This window comes from Periplaneta americana, chromosome 15, assembly GCF_040183065.1.
Source record: "Periplaneta americana isolate PAMFEO1 chromosome 15, P.americana_PAMFEO1_priV1, whole genome shotgun sequence".
In the NCBI taxonomy this organism is placed as follows: Eukaryota; Metazoa; Arthropoda; class Insecta; order Blattodea; family Blattidae; genus Periplaneta; species Periplaneta americana.
This window is the reverse complement of record NC_091131.1, coordinates 56,938,133-56,964,764: the sequence shown is the minus strand read 5'-3', so window position 1 is coordinate 56,964,764 and position 26,632 is coordinate 56,938,133.

Sequence of the window (26,632 nt, the reverse complement as noted above, 5' to 3'; positions counted from 1 at the left end):
ATGTAACTGTGTAGATTTTAAAAGCTTAGTCCTTTGCATAAGATACAACAAAAATTATAATGTCACTTTAATCCTAAATCAATACTTTTTTTCAGAAAAAAAATTGCTTAAATATTAACATTATTTTACTCGATAAGTAGGCCTACTACCGTACGATTCTGATTTTTACTGTATTCTTATCGTTATAGAAACTGACAAGAAATTGATTCCTTTGCTGTTTTTAAATAAAATGGACGGTTTACCTACAAATTAAGTAAAAAATGAATGCGGTATCGTTATTTTCTGTCATTATGAAGTCTGGCAATCCTGCTGCGGTAACTAAGCGACGGAATGCCGCTCTTCAGACCTGAATTCATGTGTTTATTCGTATGTGAGCCGACGATGCGCTGTTGCCAAACTACGCAGACTTGCTGCCTAATTTTCTGATTAACCATACACTTAAATACAAAACGCATACATACATACATACATACATACATACATACATACATACATACGTCCGTACATAGTCTTCTGCTAAATGACAGGTCTTGCACTGCAAACCCAGCATTCTCCAATCTTTCCTATTTTCTGTCTTCCTCTTACAATTGAAGGGTTCAGAGCCATAGTGGGCCAAGCGCCATTTATTAAAAACGGAGAAAGCAAGAGTTAAAGTTAAGTGAATGCCATAGTTTAATGATCGACATATCATTTAGTTTGAGTGTGTATACATTATATTACTTGCTATATATTTCCAATGGATTATGGTGGTAAATTCATTTTAACCCTTGTTTTCTATGGTTTTAGTAAATGACGCTTGGCCCAATATGGTTCTGAACCCTTCAATTAGTATCCAGATATGATCCATATATCTTAAAGTCGTCTATTATCTGATACCTTCTTCTTCCCGAACTCTTCTTCCGTTCACCATTTCTTCCGGTGCATCCTTTAGTAGTTCAGTTTCTTCTCAGCCAGTGACCCAGCCTATTCCTTTGTATCTATTTATTTTAATGTATCCTAATGCCCTTTCAATCTGAACAGTTATATCTGTATACATCAATATAAACAGTTCACTCTGTAAACATACACGCATACATACATTCATACATACATAGCCTACACATATTCACACACTTACACACATGTACACATAACTTAAATGATTATGCTATATTTGTACGATCAAAATAGCTCAGCCTTTCTAAATACACAGTGAGAAAAGTGGAAAAACATATTCCTTCCAGGATTTTCGAAGTCCAGAATTTCCTTGATTTAATAATAATAATAATAATAATAATAATAATAATAATAATAATAATAATTCTTTATTTATACTGGCAGAGTTAAGGCCATAGGGCCTTCTCTTACACTCTACCAGGTCACAAAGCATACAAGCAGTTAAAATTTAACAAAAACTTAAAGAACAGAATACTAACATATTACAAAAAGAAAAAGAAAGTAGTAATAATAATAATAATAATAATAATAATAATAATAATGGCATAAATAAAATCGACACTAAACAACATGAAAATATTACCATAATACAAAAAAAAAAAGTAAAATACATTCGAATATAGTGAAAGCAAATCATTTAGTACAAATGGTTAATATGGAAAAACGTAAGGAAGAATATATCAAAATGGAATGTAATAAAATAGTAATAAAAAAGAAAAGAAATACGAAAATTAAATAAAATTCAGGATAAAAGGGCTATGATAATAAATTTTTCGGCAGAAGGGGCTTATAACTGAAAGGAATCTAATACAAAAAAGTGCAATTTTAATTTATTTTTGAAACTAGACAATGTCCGACAGTCTCTGACATGTTATTTTGTAAAACTTTTTATCGCAGAATTCCAATGGATTCGTTATGATAGTTGAAGATGGTACGGTTTCTTTGTACCAGGCTACTGTTTAGACTGTTTAAATACTAACTATAATTAGATATGGAGCCATTGTGAAATTGTGACATGGGATACACGCTCTGTCCTTCAGAGATTAGACTTTGAACCTCCTGGATTTGACCTCTGGTCGTCAGATAAGAGCAGACTATCGAATTCCTTCGTATTTCTGGAAGCTTCATAAGTGCACGTACGGTAGAGGAAAACTGGTCTATACGTCTGCAAAACTCCTAAGTGAGAGTGCATATAACAGTGGCTCTCCTGAGGCCTATTTAGCAGAAGTGCACGTTACAAGTTTGAGAATGTACTGGAGTATACACACAGAGTTACAAATTACAGGTCATACTAGTTAAGGAATAGTAAACTATGTTGCTAAAATTCTAGTATTCCTCTAGACTAGGTCATAGCTTCTGTACAACAGATTTTTACAAAACAATAAAACTGGCAAAGTAATGTTAAAAACTACAACAGAAGACGAAATTAAATACTTGTAATGAAAGACAATAGTAATATACGTTACAAGAGCGGTATGTTGACTTTTTCATGGTCGAGGAAAAGATTGAAAAAGCGAAACGTAGTTGAGCTTTTTTAATTTCCGAGAACATGAAAACAAACATACCGCTCGTGTATCGTACATTATTTTGTGCGAAGATCGTTTATTACATACCTGAAAGACGAATTTCTAATTAGTTGCAATGAAATCTCCATCTTGGTTTCTGTTTAATGACGGCAACTTCGGAAAAACAAAATATCTTTCTTCAACATTGTTGCTATAAAATGTTTTCTGTGTTTACTATACTCCAGCAGGCCGTGATATACGTCTGCCTTTTTTTCCCCCCCAGTCTGTAAATGCGAACTTAAAACAAACGGTAAGGTTATGTAATGATTTATTTTTCATTTTAATATTTTAACAATATTATTTATATAACATACTGCAGTAATAACATCGGCATCTGGAATCTTGTTGATTTTTTCACGGCTTCCTTAATGTTACTTGTATCAGGACTGCAATAAGTTTCGTGGAGTAGTAGACTTTACTTAATTTTTGCAAATATTTAAAAACAATAATTAACATTGCAATTTAGGTGAAACTGCAGTGGTAAGTTTCCAATTTATAATTATTACTATGTTAAACGTCTCTAAAAATAATATGTTAAAAGCCTAAAGCAGTAAAATGAATGTCGCGCTTAAGCGGTAAGAAGAGGGAAATTGTTATGTGTGTTACGTTGGGAATACTGAATGTGGTATTTCACACTTACCGCGTATTGGTTCTGTGCGGAAAACAAGCAAATACGCACGATCTCGCACAAAATAAATATTGAAGATGTATGGTTATTCGAACGACTGAAGCGTCGATTTTACACACGAGACACTAAGGTTTAAATTCCTTCTAATCCAATTAGAATTTGTGGTAGAATCCTAAGCAATAAAATAATAGCTTCAAGTCCTACCAGCGATATAATAAAAAGTAGTTACGAGGAGAAGAGTATATACTCATAAGGCAGCCATGGTAAATGTAACAATAGTAATCTTCAGTTTCGATGTAACTTAAAAGACAGGGTAGTAATGGGTTCGAACGCCGGGTACGGTTGTTTTCCATCGTCGATGTGATGATGACCTCTATTGTTTTTGGAGACGCATAGTGTGAAATTTCGCCAATCTAGCTGGCCAAAAGTCATTTTGTTATGGGAATCATAATTTTTCCTCAATTCGAAGATTACATAAGAAAAAAATATTATATAAGTTTGGTTTGTGTCTAGGTAGGAAATTAAAATCTTCGCATAATAATAATTTTATATTGTTCAATTGAAAACGCATTCCAATAGTCGGAAATTGCAAAAAATTGCATTTTGTCTATACGATTTAGTTTTACATTTTCTGTGTCACAAATATTTTCCTATGGACATTATTTTATTTGATTAGATGCTTCTCTATTTTAATCTCAGTTTGCTGGGATTTGAAACTGGATTTCCGAAGTTCAGTACCGATTATACAATGCAAGTGTCCAGCATTGATAGTCTACTTACTCGCAATAGAGAAGGTTTGCACTGAGAATTAGTATTGTTGATAAAGAACTGTACAAGCGGATTTAGGTATATGCCATGACTCCAGCAGAAAGAATTTCCTATCTCTTCATTCACTTTTCCCGAAGGCAAAGGCAGGCCTACATGAAACTCTCAACACTTGTATTTTCTAGATTACTAATCTGTCCGTCTCTGTATATAAGGTACCTGAGGGTATTAAGGCCCAGCATGTTATAAGGCCCACTACCTAGTTTTGCCATTAGTTATACACTTTTGCGAAGGAGAGCAACAGCTCTTAAGACCTATTTCTTCTTGCATTCGAGTGAGGTATAAAGAAATTAGATTCTCGTCCTTGTTTGTAGCTGACTGGTGGTAACAAAATTATGTGTGATTATTTCTGCTCTCATTATAAAATTTTGAAAAATTTAAATTGATATTTAATCGTTTTACTGTGTATAATTAACATAATATTAAATACACGTTATTGTGTAAACATTAAGAAATTTGGGGCTACCGTGAAACTTCGGCTAATGAGCATATGAGCACTCCATAAATGAAAATTTGCGCGAAGTAACAGAGCAGGAAATAAGGCCCATGAAATAAATACGTGGAAACGCCCACATTTTCATAGAAGCCCTTGAACTATAAAGTTCAAACTCTGAAGCACAATCTTTTTTGCAATAAATGAAACAAACGAGAGACTGACAATTCCTAATGCAGAAAGATCTTTGGATGAACCATCAACTTCAGGATTTGTAAACATCCAGGGGACGCGGATGTGTTCTGTCTGCGAAGAGAATTGTTGTAGATATACATGTGTGTGTCCCTTGTGAATGTTGCGTGCACGATGAATGTGTAGGTCTCACTGAGGAAAAAATTGAACCCTTTGTATACCCAAATTGTGTTCAATACTTACCCAATATTCTTTATTGTGGGCCTTATTATCTGTCACAGCAGGATATAAGGCCCAGTGACATGATGTTAATTTTCATTGCTCACAGCATTTACGTGTCTGTTTGAATATTTATTTGAAGTGAGATGTTATAGGATAACTAGAAAAGTATGCTATTCCATTATTTAAAAATTGCTAAACGTCTCAATTTCAAAGAAAGGACGTTTTATTCCTTAGGTGGGCCTTATTACCCCCAGTTACCTTACGAATGTTTCAAGGAATTCAATTGATTTTGTTCTGATTTATATCTATGAGTTAATTCATCCGCGAATACGAACATAAAGGACAATAATAATCTTCTCCAGAAATTACATTCTCTATTACAAAAAAAAAAAAAACAAACAAACCAACAAAACAAGTCGGCTGTTTACTGAACATCAACTCTTTCGATTTCTCTTTTTTCCCCCTTAAGCTATGATTAGAAATAAAGTTATAAGGTGCGTATGCTTCCATAAATGTTATTATGAAATGGAAATTACCCTGCTCTATTTACACAATCGAAACTTAAACGCCAAAGTCGCTCCGTGCTAGCATACTGGCCATATAAACCATGGGTCCAGGTTTCAAATCGCGGTTGATACACCCTGAATTTATACGTGTTGCACAGGCACGTGGTCAAGGGGTTTTCTCCAGGTACTCCGGTTCTATGTGACATTCCAAAAATACTTTATCATCATGATTCATGACGAGTGTGTATGGATCTACCACCTGTGGTGCACTCTGGATAGTCTCTGACGAACTATGTGATCTACGCTTCTCTGCAATAGCGACATCTATGAGTACGCTTGGGGCGAATAACAGCATGTTAAGGGTTCTGCCATTGGACAAACATAATAGAAACATTGACAGATATCTAAATTATTTTGAAAATAAAAGAATTTCCAGTCTTTTATAGGGCACAATATGAGGTGTCATAAAATATTAGAAGAGTATTTTCCGCTAGAGTTTATAGGATTATTAAATTTCTGTAGTAATATTATTGATCGCACTCATTTCATAGGAAATAACAACAGAATTTTTCTCCCATATTCTGTTACTTTTGTTAAAGATGTACCACCATATCAACAGCTATACGTCTCAGATGAACATAATTTAAGTATAACAAATTTGTTTTATACGAAAGCTGCTCTGCCGGTTAGGTTAGTCTGTAGTCAATTATTTTTCTCTTTTTTATGCCGACTAGAATACAATGTTTTTCAGTACGAAGTAACAGAGATTTTGAACACAGGGAAAGCATATTAGTCAGTTTCTCTTCTTGTTTCCTTCCAGAATCACAATTTTATACTGCTGCTTCGATAGAATCAAAATGGTACTTTGTGAGATGAGGTTGAGGATTCGCCATGAAATTACCCGACATTCACAGAGTGGGGGAAAACCTCGGAAAAATTCAAAGCAAGTAATCAGTGCAAGTGCGTATCGAACCCACACTAGTGAGCATTTTCGGATTAGCAGACAAACGCGCCTACCGCCTGAACTACGTCCGTGGCTTGCCGCTTCTTACAGTGTCCAAATGCGTCAGGTAGGAATAGAACATATTTGATAATTAAATAATCGCCGAGAATTAATTAATTAATGTACTATTAAGGAAAGAAGCAAAGAACGTTTTTTGAGCTAATTGACATTTAACTGGTGGATATACCGTTTATAAACACATTGGAATACCCAGTAAATTATGTTAATGTTATTTATACATCTGTATGTGAATAACTGCAAGCTTGAATTAACTTTCTATAGTTACGCATGTACTGTACACACATCTGTTTTTGTCGTTCACGTCGAGCAGAACTGAATAATATTATTTTTTTTAATATATTGCAAACCACTCCATGAATTACAATAAACTATTCGAAGTAGGTTTTGTATACATATATATGGACTCCCCCTATGCACAGGAATGGACTCTTTCAATTATAATTTTATCGGATATGACGTAAGCATTTTCAAGGCTGTCTAAGTATAATTTCCGTTCCACAAAATTCTTCCATTTTTTCTATATTAATTTAGGTCGAATATATACATTACATGTCAAAAGTCTAATCTATCTCAAGCGACTCAGAGCGTCTTAGAAATTCCATCATGAAGATGAGACTTGAAAATTTGCTTATTCTATTAGCTTCATCATGCATGGATATCCCAAACAACCTCGACCAACAAAGTTGAAGGCTCTGATTGGATCCTGGAATTACTTCCAAGCATTGGAGTATTAAGTCTACACACTTTTGGAAATACTAGATTGTCCTCATTATTTTTGCTGTAAGATACTCTTTAAAAACAATAATAACAGAAGAAGTCTGATATGAGAAGCTGAAATATTTGAGGAAATTTGCCTCACAGCTCTTCTGTCTGAAGTACTTCTCGCAGGGTCGATCGAGAATTGACCTCCGATCCGTTTGGAGAGAAGCCATCAGTTGGGTTAGCTATGGCGAGTTATTTGTGTTAATCTACAAATTGATTGGACAACCCTTCGTCTTTGCCAGCAGAAGTGGGAGAGGGGATAAATGTAAGGGGTGAAGGGATGTAGTTTGAGACTTTGAGATAGACAGGAATTGAAAGAAGACATGAGGATGAACCGAGTGGAAACGAGATAAAAAAATAAAGTATAGGAAAAAGAGAAGAGCGAGATGGGAATTCATTTTCGTTTAAGAGTTGAGCACGGCTGCCTGATATCGGGAACTGGCTCAACAACTGCCATTTTATGAAACATTTGTCGACGACGCAAAAAGAAGAAACACTCTTAAGAAATGTTATTCGAAAAAGAAAACGAGAATAACTGTAACGAAGATGATGGCAGTGTTGTACACTTCCGCGAAACAAATGAATTCCTACTTTTCTTCCCCCTTACTGCGAATCTATAATCCAGTTATAAATATAAAGCGCCGTACCAAGATGGCGGAGGAGCACAGCGTTACACGTCGGCTCTGATGTAATCGAACAGGATTTCTTTACAACATCCCATATCGTAGCGACGAGTGTTGGGACTTAATATGGAGTCTGAGAAAGGCTTCAAGTCGGCTCTAATTAACAAATACGAGCAAAACAGAGTTCAGACACGGTTCGGCTTCTACGATACCTATAAAGTTGAAATTTATTCCCTTACGAAGACTTCCATTTGGAAGCAAACTTATACTACGCCTTTTACTTCGCAACCCTAAACATACTAATCAATAAACAATGTTATTTGAAGTGGTACATACTTTTTCATTACACAAGTTGCGTTTTACCCACCACCACCACCACCACCACCACCACCACCGCCGCCGCCGCCGCCGCCGCCACAAGTTTTAGGCAGCCACAGGAGTAGCTCAGTCGGCTAAGGCCTTTGCCTGCCGACCCGGACTTGCGCTCGGTCGCAGGTTCGATGCCCACTTGGGTTGATTACTTCCTGATTGGGTTTTTCCGAGCTTTTCCCAACCGTAAGGTGAATGTCAGGTAATCTATGGCGAATCCTCGGTCTCATCTCGCAAAATACCATCTCGCTAATACCAATCCCATCGACGCTAAATAACCGAGTAGTTAATACAACATCATTATATAACCAAGTATAAAAAAAATTAGGCATTCTTGGGTCTGTTCCGCTTTCATAATTTAACTTAAATCTGTTCTTCCTATTATTCAAGTGGTCTTCCAATACAGCTTCTCCCTTGTGATTTAGAATTGTGTACTTTCCCTGACATATTACATACTATTATTAATTCTTCTGATTTGTGTGAACCATCTATGTCTACAGAGTTTTTTTCCGATCTGTGATAACGAACTTGAATGACGTCATGTGCGTCAGGAATCACACCGACAGCTGAATTGTGGCGCGAGGTGACAGACCAATAGTGAGTGATTTCATAATCAGAGTGCACAGTGTATCACAGTAGCAATACCCAAGAAAATCGAGCCTTTTTGCGAGGAGTACACAACAACTCTTTCCGATGCCAAGTACAGTTACGTGAAAATCATAGGAGCCTGCAAAAAACGTGGTTTCGTTATTTCCAAGCCTAATAAGACTGGCAAACCTCGGCTGGGATTAATTCCAGAGTGGAAAAAGCAAGCAAATCAATCCCCCGTCACAAGTCCCCGCACCCCACGAGATGATACAAATTAATTCCTTTCGAGCTTTACGAATCTTATTAAGTAGGCCTACACAGAAGATGCCTTTCTTGGAAACAACGAAACCTCATTTATTGCAGGCTTGTTTTATTTTCACTTAACTGTACTTGACATAGGAAAGTGTCGTAATGTACCCCTCCCAAAAAGGCTCGATTTTCTTGGGAATTTCTGCTGTGATTCGCCGTGCACTCTGACTATGAGATCACTCACTACTGGTCTGTCACCTCGCGCCACAGTTCAGCTGTCGTGTGACTCCTGGTGACTCCTGACGCATATGATGTCATTCAAATTCGTTATCAGAGATCGGAAACAACCCTGTATACATGTTTATAATTTCTATAATATTTGTTATTGCTTATTTCTTTCTGATTTCTTCACTTCATTTACGATCCAAAAATCTGTATTCAGTGACAGGTCTAAGCAGTACCATTTCTGTGGTTTCAATTCTTTTTGCTTGATTGTCCATATAGCATATGATGAGCCATATAGCACAACTGGCAATACCATTTTTTATAAAACTTCAATGTTGTTTCTTTCCTTACTTTCGTCATCAAGGTACAGTATATCTGATTGTACCGACGATTTGCTGATGCTTTTATATCTTATTTTCGATATTGCTATAGGAAGTAACCTATATAAAAAATTGCATCCTAAGTATTGCCTTCATATTCAATAACGTTCGTTTTCTTGGTCGATATTCTAAAAATATATTGTTTTATTATTTCATTTAATATATATATATATAATGCTCTCTGCAATCCGTCTTCATTTTCGGCAAAATTTAATTGATCCGCAAGAGGATCGTACTTAATGTTGACTATCCAATGAAATAGTTAAAACCTACGGCCTTATCGCCTCCTTTATAAGCCCTATACAAATTGAATAAAATGGGCGATAACGGACATCCTTTCTGATACCTTGTTAAGTTTTTCTGTATTCTTCTGCTATCTGTGATCTTGTTTGACACAATGATATCCCTTTTAATTTTTTTAAGAGCAATTCAAATTAATATAGGTCCTAGTAATAGACAAATAACAATTTGACAATATATTGCAAATAATGTGCTAGAATAATTAAGAACTTCTTCTTCTTCTTCTTCTACTGGCATGCAACTCCTGGGTCCATATTCATAGACATTCTTAGCGCGGGCTTCCGGTGGATGATCAGCGAACTAACGTTCTTCGTATTTTTTTATTTTTTTTTTTAATTTAGACCGGCCAGAGGTCGTTTACCAAAGTTATCTTTGTTTTCTGTTTTCGTTTTCATTTTGTTTCCTTTGTTTACTTACACTAATACAAACACAACACCCATGCCCGAGGCGGGACTCGAACCCACAACCCTTCGGACCAAGCGATAGAGACATGCCTTGCCCCTACAGCTTGAGCCATCCGGGCCGGCATAATCGTATTCATAAACCAGTGTTAGCGATATGATATGATATTAATCCTGTACAAGTAATCAGTCGATAGCCGAGGCTAGCTTATCACGCTCGTAGCGCGGGCTAGCGAAATGTCTATGCATAGCACCCTTAAAGTTTAGCTAATGCCTTCTTAACGATGACAGTCCATTACACTCTACTTTCTGCCTTCTTCCTCCATCTTCTATCTCCCATCCTTCGCAGGTCCTCTTCCAAACAGTTAGCAAAATGCATGTTTTAGTACTTTCGACAGATATCCTTTTCCAAATTGAAAGTGATCAAAATCTATCCATATTTCATTGTGTTGTGTTGAGAGTTTTCAGCACTGGCTATTCTGTTTATTTCATATGGCTCCGTTTCAAAATTAGATTACCCGTCTTTTGTATGAAGTTAGTACCGCAACATGTAGACAAATGGGTTAAAATGATGTAACTTTACAATCTGCCCAATAACTGTTAAGTTTCGTTCTATGTCGACTGTTTAATTAACTTAAAATTAAACATTTTTCTCCCCTCATGTGTCTCATATATGACTTTCTGAATTTCCTAGCAAGTTTTAGAGCTGCCTCTGTTTTTGTTACATAAACCTTGCTTATTTGGTTCAACTTGTATTCGCTAATGCATACAAATTGAACCTTACATTGACACGACATGTTCTACTGCATGAAATGTATCCACAAGGGAGACAAGATGGTTCTCTTTCATGATTTATCCATCACATCAATATCAATTCCGATTATTGCCTTGAAAAACCGTCTGGTCGACCTAATTTTGTTTTTATTTCATTGCCACCAATGTTTGACTGGTTGTACGTACAATTCCGAAAGCAGGACGAATACATTTCTGTCACTGCTTGCAAATGGACAACAATGAAAAGCGTAGAAATGCAAACTAAACAAATGAACGATGATGTGTTACGAATAGCTGCCATAGCTACGTCCACAGCGCCACGACACGAAGAAAATACAGGGACGTCATTTTATTTTTACTAACATTTCTAATATTAACCTGGCTATACCTTTGCTACCCCTTCCACGACTGGAGTTCGATGATACTGGCGTAAAATACAAACAAATCACTTTACTTGGTATAGGAGGGAAAAGTAATTCATCCATTTATGTAAACTAGGAAATATCGCGATTTTGAGTTTGATAATTTTCATTAGGTTTTTGTTTAATCAAAATACAGTATAGTATTAACAATATGTGTTTTTACTCATGAACTGAGCTATCCATTCGGACATATTCATTATGTAGTGTATATTATACTGTCTACTGCACATTAGCGTACAATTTAGAGAATGAAGTTAAATTGAAAAATAATCATAATATGAATAGTTAAACACATTTTTGGAAATGATGGCCGTTCATTTCGATACAGACTTCAGTTCTTTTATGCATATTATCGCACTATAGACTATTGTACCTAATTCCAAGTACCAGTTTCGTCCTTCGTACTAGTAACTCATGTGTAAATAATTCTGTACTTAATCTATAAAAGATTACCTGACGTACTGTAAATTCAATCTTCACTTCTGCCTGATCCGAAAAGATAAAATTACTTAGATATGCTATCTACTTTCCATCCAAGTAGTTACGTCGCAGGGTCGTAGAAAGGAAGGAGGTCCTTTTGTTTAAGTTAATTTGAAACAGTTGTATAATATTACGTAGACGCCCAATTCCTAACAGAAATTAATGTTTTCAGAAAAGAGCTAAGGCAGCCCAGCCACTAGCCTTTACAGAGAGGCGAGCAGAAATAGGTGGGGAAAATCGGGATGAAACGTAGGCAAACGGACGACAGTACCTGTACGAAAATATGATTCAATATTGAAAACTCTTTCGTCACTGAAAAACGCGAATATATTTATGGAACGTACTATACTCACTGTCCCGCGCCGTGGCGTCGCGGTCTAAGGCATCCTGCCTATGACTCGCGTTACGGAATGCACGCTGGTTCGAGTCCTCATGGGGGAAGAAATTTTCTCATGAAATTTCGGCCAGTGTATGGGACCGGTGCCCACCCAGCATCGTGATGCACTTGGGGAGCTACGATAGGTAGCGAAATCTGGTTGCGAATGCCAGCTATAACGGCTGGGGGAATCATCGTAGTCACCACATGATACCTCCATTCTGGTTGGATGATCGTCCACCTCTGCTTCGGCATGTGGGCGTGTGGCCAGCAGGTCGGTCTGGTCGGTCTGGTCGGTCTGGGCCCTTCACGGGCTGTAGCGCCACGGATTATTATTATTATTATTATTATTATTATTATTATTATTATTATTATTATTATTACTATACTCACTAACTCAGTACTGGTTAGTATCACAGTAAGGCACTCTGACTGCATACGCGGCCTTGGTTGTGTGTGGAGGTCGATTGGAAGTTTACTAGTAGAAGGGGTGGAAGTGAAGTACATTAAAAAACTCAGGTACAATAAAAATTGAAGTAAAAATAAAGTGATGTCCCTGTACAAATTTACATGACAATCAAGAAGAGACAACTACAGTATACCTATCAATATGATCTCTTGATGTGTTCCAACATTTCTATAAGGTTTTTAATTGGTTATTTTACGACGCTTTATCTATTGTTGTGATTATCTAGCGTCTGTCTATAAAATTAGACAGATTTTCAAAACGACATAGAGTGATTACAGTTAATACCTTTTCACAAATAATCTAAGTCCCACAACTATATCATGTTAAGGTATTCATCGACTCTAGAAATATCAGATTTCTTCAAAATTTAGTAAATAATAATTTTACCTCATCTGGAAGCTCATTTCTTCTAGTTTTCAAAAATATACGTGTAACTTAAACCCATTACATCAATAATTTCATAATTATTTGAGCATTTATAATATATACGCACTATACAGAGGAGTCCTTCCGTTGGAAACTTCTGTTAAGCAAACTTCTAATTTAGAAAGCTAGCTAACTCCGCATACTACAGGAACACCACTCAATACGTTACTGATAAGGCGATCGCTTGGCTCATGCTCGACGTTGATATCAAAATATATATGGTATAGCAGAGGACAGAAATTATTTTCACTTATAGGTTACATGAAAATACAAACTTAAATAAGAATTATTTTATCATTTAAATAATATGTACACAAACAAAATAAGGAGAAGGTTTTTTCGTAACACATACAAATATAAGAGTAAATAATTATACCCATAGTAGTAACTCCTCTAAATAAAATAATTGTTTTAATATTAACGACAAAAAAATTAGTAATTTAGACTGACAATCTTTCATAATACATTTACTCAGATAAAAAATTAATCCATTTTGAATCTTTCGTACACTACTTTTAACACTTGAATATAAATACTTGATTAAATGGCGAACTTACTCGTGTTAATTATGTAAGCGTGTGCGGCTTACAGCTGTTTCGGTGCTACTTGACACCATCCTCAGAGCCTTCTGTCAACGTCGCTCCCTGTTGTGTGGGTGCGTTCGTGTGATGAAGAATTGAGTCAAATAGTGTGTGTGTTCTGAAGTTGATCTGTGTGTTGAGAATTTGATTGGGGTGTGTTTTAGTGTGTCTGTATATTTCATATTGTTCTAGTGTTTTGAGTTTTTGGTTTTTGGGTTGTATGTGTAGGATTTCCATGTCTGTATTTATGTTATTGCATGTGTGGTTAGCATTACATAATTAACACGAGTAAGTTCGCCATTTAATCAAGTATTTATAAAAAATTAAGTTGAAACTTGTGGGAAATCTACTGTGTAGTCCCTCTAACACTTAAAGATAAGTATGTATGTACAGTGTTTGTACTCGCCCTGCTACTTACACCACGTCTTATGTCTACCACTCACTGAGTTCATCGCTCGGCAGTGGTTACATCGTCTAGGTAGGGGCGGGCACAAAAGACCAATAACGTAGAACATAGCACGCACAAACGTACAAAATGATCATTGATTGGCAAATAATTTTTACTCCATTTATGAAAAATAGCAGAGACTGTACTGTACTTTTTATACCTTACGCCATCTTCAGTGTCTGTCTCCGCCTATTTCACATTTTCCGACATTTGTTATCCTTCCGACGCACAAAAATTATACTCCCAATTTGGCAAAAGACTTCATTGAGTTACCAAATTAAAGCTTAAACATGTGGCTATGTTGTAAACTAAAATTATTTACAACCGATTATAATTATTTTATCCCATAAATATACAAATATATGTATCTATTTTTTTCCAAAGTGCTTATATATTGTGCCACATCTTTTGAATGGTTCTAGAAAAATAAATATTTTTGGTATATAACGTTCTCCATGTGCAGGGGATCATTTTCGCGAAAGTAGGTATACACTGGGTCAATTTCTAATGGAGTTAGGTCGGTCCAAAATTTTATTATAATTTTCCAAAAACATTTTTTCTTTGGGCTCCCAAATTCTATTTTCAAGTTTGAAATATATAAATTACTTAGTTTAGTCATAATCCCAAAAATTCCGTCACTGAAGTTTGAAACACATTAAGGGAAAAATGTGGATTTTTGTTCTAAGAGTCGTTGGATACCTTGTTTCAGCGTAGCATAGAAGACATTAAAACAACACTGGAAGAGTTTCGTGTAAATACAGGTATTAAAATTACATTATAGGCATAATAAAGATTTAATATAGGCACGTATTTACATTAAAAAATTCGCAAGTATGAATTCTGACATTTGACTGTACAATTTTTAACCATAATAGTCCAAATTCTGTAAATAGAGAGACAAAAAAGAGCGGGACGGACGTGGAAAATAAATACAGCTTTTCGATACTGCGCAGAGAGGAAAGTAGGCCTAACAAATGGGCTACTTCAGTCTCTTTTTAGTAGCATCCAAATTCCTTTTCGTGTTTTCAGTCTGTGAATGAATTGGGTACTTTTATGCTAAAGTTAATCATAATATTCTGTATTATTTATTTACATTATGAGTATCGTAATGTTTCATATTACAATACGAGATTGATAACCAGTCGAGTATTGTAATATGAAGTTACGAAAAGTATATCCCTCAACGTTTTATTCACTTTGACAAAAAGTAATCATTTTTAATAAAAGTAATTGTAATTGTAGCACGTATGGGCCAATCCAGAAATGCATATAGAGTGTTAGTTGGGAGGCCGGAGGGAAAAAGACCTTTGGGAAGGCCGAGAGGTAGATGAAAGATAATATTGAAATGGATTTGAGGGAGGTGGGATATGATGATAGAGACTTGATTAATCTTGCTCAGGATAGGGACAAATGGCAGGCTTATGTAGGGACGGCAATGAACCTCCGGGTTCCTTAAAAGCCAGTAAGTAAGTAAATAAATAAGCAAGTAAGTAATATTTTTATTAGTTTTGAACCTGTCTTTTGTGGGGAGGTTATTGTATTAACTTATTATTAGTTTCTTCCTGTAAGACGCGATTTGTTTTTGTTTGTTTTATTAGCTTTAACCACGGAAAATTTTGGTTTAGCCTATAACGTAAGAACAACAGTACTAGGAGAAATAAACAAACATTGTTAAATGAGTCCAAATGAGGGTTTAGATATTGAAAATTCTGCAAATTCTGCAATTCAATGTTTACTGCCATCTAAATCCCGTGTAAAAGATATGAAGTGGAATATAAAAATTTGAAGATTTGTGTTCCAAGGAAAATGTAGTAAATATGTCGGAGAAGATAATAGCAGTATCATTACCTAACCAGTTGCGTAATAGAAGTGTCATTACCTAACTAGTTGCGTAATAGAAGTATCATTACCTAACTAGTTACATAATGAATGTGTGTACATTTTTTTGCGATGGAAATGTCCACATTACACAATCAAAGTGGATAAACTAATTAATGCGCTATTCTAAGAGTCTAACATAGCAGCTAAATATTTTTCCATTGGTGGATGCGCATAGTTGAAGTTTCTCCCTTACTCGTTCCAGCATACCTAAGTTTTCCAAATTTAGATGAAAGACAGACTCGAATAAAAATGTAATCATTTATTCACGTAAAGCTAGAGCATATTTTTAAATAGGAAGGACACAAATAATGGCGAAGTGGAAGACGAACTGATACAGATCATAAAAATGATATTTTTTTAGTAATTCCACGGGGATAATTCAGCTATAATTCTCTATACGCGTCCTACATGGGCTATCAATCTTTTTCTTCTCCAGACGGCCGTTTCACTTGCAACTTTTTAAATGGTCAGTAATAATCCGGGTCGCATGATGCGCGCTGCAGTTATGTTTACCGATTACAGAGCAATATTTATTAGCCAACCTCTTCCCACTGGTGTAAATAACTCCTGCAAACTCGAAAATATGTGCGCGGCATATTATCAACCATTGTTGTGTGGCTCGCCAATGTTGCCATTTGTGATAGATATATCATGTCCAATTTATATATTGAGAGACCCGATAAGTTTCGAAATGCATTTGTTATTTTTATTTCTGGCAAATTCCGTCCCTTATGGACATCTCATCACTCTTTCTGTAGAATAACACAGCAGTCGGCATTTGCATAGCTGTCATCAAACAAATGACTCAATATATTCGGATTCAAAAACCTACCCGCTAAGTGCAGATTGTTCGCCATCACATATTCAAATTCAGGCACCGCACCGCGTGGAATTTTGTTAAATATAAAAATATGGCGCATACCTTCCCATTGCGCTAGTAGTTGTTTGTTACGTAACAACTAAAATAGCCACTATATAACTATAAATAGAAGAGCTCTACACGTAAATGAGACGTACAGATGGCAGTGAGGCATAGTTTTCACGATTTTTAAACAACGTTCTGTCAGCTGGACGGTTATTCAGCCTCCGTTGAATTGACGATGGCGAGATGATATCGAGGATTCGCCACGAATTACCCGACATTCGGTTTACTGTTGGCGAAACTTCGGAGAAAAACTCGACCAGTTAATCAGCCCAAGCAGGAAACAAACAAACGTCCTAGCGGAGCACAGAATCATCAGGAAATCGCACTACCTTCTGAGCTACGCCGATGGCTACTGAGCGGAACTGTTTCAAAATCGAACAGAAATAAAAATGATCATAATGATAATACACTGTAAGCTCTAAATGAGTTGTCTCATCGAGGATTATTCCTTTTGGTAGGTCTGTTTCATTCTCATAAAATTTTGACACTAAAAATTGCCTAAGTATGCTTTCATTGTTTCCTCCGATAGGACTGTCATTAACTAGTAATTTCTGAAAATAATCATCAGCCAATATTTTAATTTCTGATTCTGCTTGGTTTTGTATTCTGTTATTTTGTTTCTTCATTTGAATATGTTCAGAATTTTACAAAATTTTTCTTTTTTTGACTGCATCTCTAATATGTATCCTACAGTTTTTTTTTAAATTCTAATCTTTACTGTTTTAATTTTTCTTTCATTTCGTACTTCATGCGTAGGTGTTTGTAGTAGAATAGTAATAGTGGTAGTAATATTACAAATTATTGTAGTATTAGTAGTGGTAATAGTGGTGTTAGTAGCGGCATAGTAGCAGAGTGATGGTAGTATTGGTGGTGGTGGTGGTGGTGGTAGTAGTAATAATGATAATAATAATAATAATAATAATAATAACAATAATAATAATATAGTATAGTATAGTGAGGATCACGTAAATGTAGTTTCTAAAAATCTAATTTGGCCGTCTCTTCAGTGTTGCCAACTAATACCAAATATCACCAAAGAGTGTAAAATCACAATGCTACGTACTGAAATAATAATAATAATAATAATAATAATAATAATAAAGTATTAACAATAACAATGTCTTGCTTATTTACCACATCTCATTTTTATGTTGTGAGGTATTTCATAAAAGGTTCAATAATTTATGATATAGTACATTTTCCTCCTTGACTTCTCGCATATTATGTTGGTAATTAGGATTAGCATGATCTAATACCTATATATAAAATTACGGAAATTCATTGCTTTCTAAACAGTTTACGATTCATGAGACCTAACCTAAAAATATATTTACTTGCTTGCATTTTCATCAGTTTCCTTTACTGCAAACCGAAATTGTTGCTGCCAACATAAGTTAGAAAATAAGTGCCAGTTGTGATAATTGTCAGTAAGTACCCAAAATTCGAAACAAAGTTGGTAAAAGAAAATTCAACCTGAGAGCTAGAAAACCACTATAATCCACTAGAATATATGTAGTAATAGGGGAAGAATGGTTAGGTTTCACCCTTAGAGTATTAAGTAAGGTGATGTGGACTATAGTAGTGGTAATAGTACAAATAGTGGTGGCAGCATTATAGCAGCAGTGGTTGTAGTACACTGCTCCGTCGATTTAGTAGAATGCGTTTGAATCTAAAGAAAGCAGCGATATTGTGCAACGTGGTCTATTATTGTGAGTGCATCCGTCCCCACATACCGGTAAGGCATCACGTCACAAACATACTTGAGTATTTCTGACGAAGTAAGTGATAGTCAATGCTTTGTAAATGGCGCAAATATTAAAGATATTACTGGAGAGCTAAGGTAATATTTATTTATTTTCGTGTTTACTTATTTATTAACTTAATAACTTAGCCTACTTACCGACTTATTTACTCATTTATTTATTTACTTAATTTATTTATTTATTTACTTATTTATCTACTCTCCTAAGGCCACTAGCAGGATTTAGACTACAGGACCATAAGAGAAATGAAGATATACCTACGTCACGAACTGAATATTGAGAGTAAACCAACTATAATTGAAAAATATAGAAATAATTGATACGACCATGTAGCAAGAATTCCCAATGCGCAAAACCTTTTAGAACATGGTGTTACAGACCCACATGAGAAAGACGAGTGGGAAGACCAAAGAGACGTTGGAGAGACCAGTTTGACGGATAAAATTCTGGAGGAGGAACTGACCATCGGCCTAGACCTTGAAGTTATTGATGATGATGATGATGATGATGATGATGATAATGATAATGATAATGATAATGATGATGACACTAATGACTTATTTAATCAGTTTTTTTATTTATTTACAGTATGATACGTCGAATACATTAACGTTGTACCAGATACACTTTTTGTAATGAATGAACAGCTCTTAAATACCCACTCCTGTTGCCTAATCACTCTATGTTGTTTTGAAAATCTGTCTAATTTTATAGACAGACGCTAGATAACAACAGCAGTTGAAAAAGCGCTGCAAAATAAGCAATTAAGAACATTATAGAAATGTTGGAACACTTCAATTGATCATACCTATTGATAGGTATACTGTAGTTGTCTCTTCTTGATTGTCAAGTAAATTTGTACCTTCTTCTTGTCGTGACGCTATGGACGTAGCAATGGCAGTTATTCGTAACACATTATCGTTTATTTGTTCAGTTTGCCTTTCTACGCTCATATATGCGCTTCTCTCAAAATGTCTTCGGAAATATATATTTATTTATTATTTTGCTAATAATTATAACATAACATATATTATATATAGAAAAAACTTTAGCTCGCCCCTGAAAGAGGAGAACTCGTGCTCAAGGGCGGATTCCTGAATTGAAATTGATAAGTATACAATACAATTTGTCTTATGTCTACTATGCAATTATAGTATATAAATTTAAATGTACAATTTTTCAATTCTTATAAAATCCATACATAACTTTTTAAATTTAATACTAGAACTATTTGAATTGACAAGATTAGGATATTTAAATATAAATTTGTTATATATTCTTGGGCCTAAATTACTACTATGATTAAATACTGTAACAGTGTTGCATTTTGGTTCAAACAATCTTAAAGAATTCATACCTTTTGTTTCATAATTATGGGAATACAATTCAAAATTATTTCGATTTTTATGTATGAATTTGATTAATACAATGTAATAAATTTGTCTTACATTAAGTACATTAAAGTCTAAAAACAAATTTTGAGATGGAAAATCAATAGGTTTATGAAGACATATTATAATTATTTTCTTCTGTAATAAATAAAGTGGATTCAATTGGATTTAATTGAGCTACCCCATCCTATAATTCCATACATAATTACCGATTGAAATAAAGTTAAATATATTGTGCGTAATAAACTTATTGACAAGTAATTCCTCAATAAAACAAAATAATATACTATTTTACGTAATTTATTACAAAGGTAATTAATGTGTTGGTTCCATTTTAAATGATTATCGAAAATTATGCCTAAATACTTAACTTCAGAGGACTCTTTAATAATCGGACATTTACACTGTATAAGACAACAATCGGAATTGTGTAATTTAATACTTAATATAGATGTAGGAGGTTTGTTACATTTTCAGATAATGAGAATGGAATAATTATGGTTTCAGTTTCGTTGATAGAAAGGTAATTTATGTCAAACCATTTTTTTATTAATTTAAGTCCATTATTTGAATTATTCTATGCATCATACCAAGTTTTTCCAAAAAAAAGTAAAAGTGTGTCATCTGCATAAGAATAGTGAACACCATTGTATTCTTGTAAGTCAATTTTTAATAAGTATTGATATATATATATATATATATATATATATATATATATATATATATATTAAAATAGAATAGGGCCTAGAACTGTGACTTGGGGAACACCTATATTAATAATTGAAGGTTTACTTGAATAATTGTTAATTTTCGTTATTTGAATTCTGTCGTTAAGATACGATTTTATTAAGTTTAAAGCATTACCTTTGATTCCTAAGAAGTCTAATTTCTCAATTAAGATATCATGTTTCACTCTGTCAAATGCTTCTCTTATGTCCAGTAAAATACCAATACATTTGTTACCTTGATCAAATTCTCCGTAAGGGGCGGTAATTCCTCGTGAATCACCCTGTATAACACAGTATATTAATACTAAGATATCTGAGCTTGTTTGTTTTCTGTGAGACAGATAAATTACGGAAGCATTCACAAAATAACAATGAATAAGAAATACATTCTTTCATAAAATAATCAATATAATGTGCATATCATTAGTAACACTTACACTGAAGGCGAAAGTAAGGACGTCTTCGGCTTGCCCTAGTTGTTGGCCGGCGTCTTGCGCTAGTTGTTGCGAGCAATTAGCCGGCCGTATGTGCAGAACGCATGTGCGACTTGGGAATTAACTGGAATCAGAGCGGGGATTCTTGATTGTGTGTTATGGCGTCCCTCGCCGTAAATAAATTCACTCGAGTTCGCTGAGCATTCTGCGGCCATTTTGCGGCGGTTCCCTCTCTCTCCCCTCCACACACTCACGCATTGTGCCCGTCAACTTTTATTTCTAATTCCAGAGTAAACTTTAAAGCTCTCATAAACCGGAGGTTTACTACTTAAACGGCGCCCGTTTCTAAGACATAGACGAGACTCGCACCCGGGGCCGCGGGCAACATCAAAGATCCGGTTGGCGTCACCAAGGCAGCTTCCAAGAAATTCAAACAACTGAAGAAAAATGTAAACCTCTGAATTCTGCTGCCAGGAGAAGTGATTGTAACACCGTACTTACCCATGCTGGCGGCCGGGTAGCTCAGTTGGTAGAGCAGCTGGCTCCCAGGTGGTAACAGGATTTTTTCTCGTTGCCAAACTTTCAGAACGGCCCCGAGGTTCACTCAGCCTCCTATAAAATTGAGTACCGGGTCTTTCCCGGGGTAAAAGGCGGTCAGAGCGTGGCGCCGACCACACCACCTCATTCTAGTGCCGAGGTCATGGAAAGCATGGGGCTCTACCTCCATGCCCCCCAAGTGCCTTCATGGCATGTTACGGGGATACCTTTACCTTTTACCTTTTTACTTACCCATGCTAGAGGCAACAAAAATGAATAACATGCAGTTACATATCATTGGGGATCTGGGGCGTACGCAAGGGAGGTTACCGGATTTGAATCTCCCTCCGTTGAACTCTTTGAAAAAAATTGCATATTTACAGGGTTGCTTCCGATCTCTGATAACGAATTTGAATGACGTCATGTGCGTCAGGAATCACACCGACAGCTGAATTGCGGCGAGAGGTGACAGACCAGTAGTCAGTGATTTCATAATCAGAGTGCACGAAGTATCACAGTAGCAATGCCCAAGAAAATCGAGTCTTTTTTGGAGGGATACATAACAACTCTTTCCGATCCCAAGTATGCAGTTCTGTATTCGCCCATAGGTGATACATGTCCCGCCCATCTCAAACATCTGGATTTGATGTTCCTAATTGTCAGGTGAAAAATAAAATGCGCGCAATTATGCGTTGTGTAACTTTCTCCATTCTCTTAGCCCCAAATATTTTCCTAAGTACCTTATTCTCAAACACCCTTAACCTCTGTTTCTCAAAGTGAGAGTATAAGTTTCACAATAACACAGAAGAACCGGTAATATAACTGTTTTATAAATTCTAACTTTAAGATTTTTTGACAGCAGACTGGATGACAAAAGCTTCTCAACCGAATAATAGCAGATATTTCCCATATTTATTCTGCGTTTAATTTCCTGTCGAGTATCAAGCGATTAACACACATTTTCAAAAAAATATTTCCTCAACTTCACTCCTTGTTCCATATGAAAGAATTTCTACCACTTAGTCTAAAAAAGAATCTTATTCAGACGCTTGTAATGCCCCATTTTGATTATTGCGATTCCTTGCTAACTAATGTAAGTTCACTCTTAGCTGAGAGATTACAACGTGTTCATAATGTGTGCATACGATTCATCTGCAATACTCGTAAATTTGACCATATAACACCTTCCCTCCAGTCACTTTCATGGGTGAGTCTGAAGGAACGAAGAACAATACATTCACTGTCTCTTCTGTTTAGAATCATGCATACTTCTACTCCGAATTATCTGTTATCGCGCTTTCAATTTCTTACAACTCTTCGAAACCGACATCAAGCACTTCTTTCTATCCCTCATCACAGAACGTCTTTATACTAATCTTCCTATACTGTAGAAATACCTCGCCTCTGGAATTCGTTACCTAATGACGTCAGTAACAGCCGGACTTTATCACAATTCAAAATTAAATTGGAAAATTTTGTCTTAGTTAATGTTTTTAGATATTGCTAGAAGTATTGTTTTTTTTTCTTTTTTAATCTAGATTAAAATTCCAAGTCTCTTGTTTGTTAGTTAATTAGTTAGGATACAATTAATTATCATACTTAATCACTCATTTAAAGTTTGTGTGACTGCAACCTGTGTATATTTTTGTGTGGCTTTACTTTGTTTATAGTGTTTTTTACTCTCTCTCTTTATTTCTTGTGTAGCTTTATTTTGTATATAGTGTATTTTTTTTTCTATTATTGTATTTGTATTCCTGGTGTTGTGGAAGAGAAGGCGTGATGGCCTTAGCTACACCAGAATAAATAAATAAATAAATAAATAAATAAATAAATAAATATATATATATATGTTACTGTTGCTCCAAGATATTTGAATTGTTCTACAACTTCAAAGGATAAATTTCAAATTTTTATATTTCCACTTCCATGTAATAATAATAATAATAATAATAATAATAATAATAATAATAATAATAATAATAATAAAACGATAGATAAGAAGTGGTACCTCGAGTCTGTAAATTTGCAGACAATGAAAATAACGATGGTGATAATGAAGCAGCTGATTATAATCATATTAATGCAGTAGTAGCAACTACAGTTCACAGCCTAGTTATCCATTTCTTTCCGCCCAGGAACTTGCCGGGACAGGAGAAATTGTGTAGTTTCTATTATGATGTCTGTGTTTGACACTCTGAACATATGGTGACATATGGTGTTGCAAAGATGACACCGTGAATGTATCCATCTGAACCGACACGCGCGTCTGTTGCCCGCGGTCCCCCGCTTACGAACTCGATTTGCATAAGAAAGCCGGGCCACCGACGTCATTAATCACGCGCGCACGCCAGGCGACTCGGGCCGGGGCCCTATTTAAAACGCGACGGCAACGCCATCTGAACGTGCAACTTGATATTCAGCTGTTTAAGGGAGATTAATGTAACGAGTTTGGCAGATTAGAATCCAGCGTCTCATTCCAATCGCATCCAAGGCGAGCACCGACATGAATTCATGATACATTACGTGGTTCAATGGCGAGTTGGTGAATCAGCGAATTAAGGAATACCTACATGAATCAATAGTTCAGGCTGCGAATGAGTCAGAGAGTGTATCAAAGTAGCAATGGGTAAGTGAATGTACCAAGCAATGGATGAATCAGTGAGTGAATAAATAAATGAGTGAATGAATGAATGTATGAATGTATGAGTGAATGAATGGGTTAATGAATGATAGAATAAATTGATGACTGAATGAATGAGTGAGTGAATAAATGAGTGAATAAATAAATTAATGAATGAAAGAATTGATGACTGAATGAATAAGTGAATGAATAAATTAATGGATGAATGAATAGATGGTGAGTGAATGAATGAATAAATAAAGTAATGGATTAATGAATGAATGGTGAGTGAGTGAGTGAATGAATGAATGTATGAGTGAATGAATGAATGTATGAGTGAATTAATGAATGGATTAATGAATGATTACATAAATTGATGACTGAATGAATGTGAGTGACTAAATAAGTGAATACATAAATTAATGGATTAATGAATGAATGGTGAGTGAGTGAATAAATAAATTAATGGATTAATGAATGAATGGTGAGTGAGTGAATAAATAAATGAGTGAATGAATGAATGTATGAGTGAATGAATGAATGGGTTAATGAATGATTGAATAAATTGTTGACTGAAATGAATAAGTGAGTGACTAAATGAGTGAATAAATAAATTAATGGATTAATGAATGGATGGTGAGCGAGTGAGTGAATAAATAAATTAATGGATTGATGAGTGAATGGTGAGTGAGTGAATAAATGAATGAATGAATTTTATGAGTGAATGAATGGGTTAATGAATGATTGAATAAATTGATGACTGAATAAATAAGTGAGTGACTAAATGAGTGAATAAATAAATTAATGGATTAATGAATGAATGATGAGTGAATGAGTGAATAAATAAATGAATGAATGAATGATGAGTGAGTGACTAAATGAGTGAATAAATAAATTAATGGATTAATGAATGAATGGTGAGTGAGTGAATAAATAAATTATTGGATTAATGAATGAATGAATGATGAGTGAGTGACTAAATGAGTGAATAAATAAATTAATGGATTAATGAATGAATGGTGAGTGAGTGAGTGAATGAATGAATGAATGAATGAATGAATGAATGGTGAGTGACTGAATAAATAAATTAATGGATTAATGAATGATTGAATGAATTGATGACTGAATGAATAAGAGTGTGACTAAATGAATGAATAAATACATTAATGGATTAATGAATGATTGATGAGTGATTAAATGAGTGAATAAATAATGGATTAATTAATATTTGAATGAATTGATGACAGAATGAATGAGTAACTAAATGAGTGAATAAATAAATTAATGGATTAATGAATGAATGGTGAGTGAGTGAGTGGATTTATTAATAAATGAATGAAATGAATGGATGGGTGGTTGAGTGGATGGATGAATGAATGGATGGATTGATTAATGAATGAATGACTGGATAGATGGACGGACAGACGAAGTAGAGAAATAAGTGAATGTAATTGGATTAATGAAAGCAGATGGGTAAATATTGATGAGTGAGATAATGTGGACTACTGAGTTAATTTTGGTGAACAGAGGAGCGAATAAATCAACGGGCGAATGTCTACTTGAGTTTGTCAGTGGCTTAATGAATGAAACAAAATGGCTCAGTGAGAATATGAATGAGTGAATGGTTCAGAAAAACGACAAATCAACGAACTGAGTCAGTAAACGAGTCAGCGAACAAATCAGTCAATATGCTTCGATGCGTAGATCATGAATAAATGAGTCATTTCTGAATATGTATTAGATTAATAGTAAAACATCAAATAATTTGAATTCTGATTTTACTTTATTCTAAGATAGTAATAAATTCAAGTTGAATCATTCCGCAGCAATAGAGAAATAATTCCTGTAAAAGAATCTAAACAGACTTTTACGAGAATAGCAGTGCTAAAAGAGATGAGGAAGTTGTACTGCATATTGGTCAGCAACCATACGCGAGAATTCTGAAGTCGTTGCGAGGTAAGGCGAAACCTGCGCATTTGAGCTAGGAAACTTTGGAGTTTCGGGATGTGACGTGGGGACCCTTGCGAGTTATCCGCCCAAATTCCGGGGCGTGACGTAGGGACCTGCATTGCAGACATCGTCCCACCCCTTAAGATCGGGTTTGGCAAACGCATATCATATTAGGGGGAAATGCAATACTCGGGCGCTC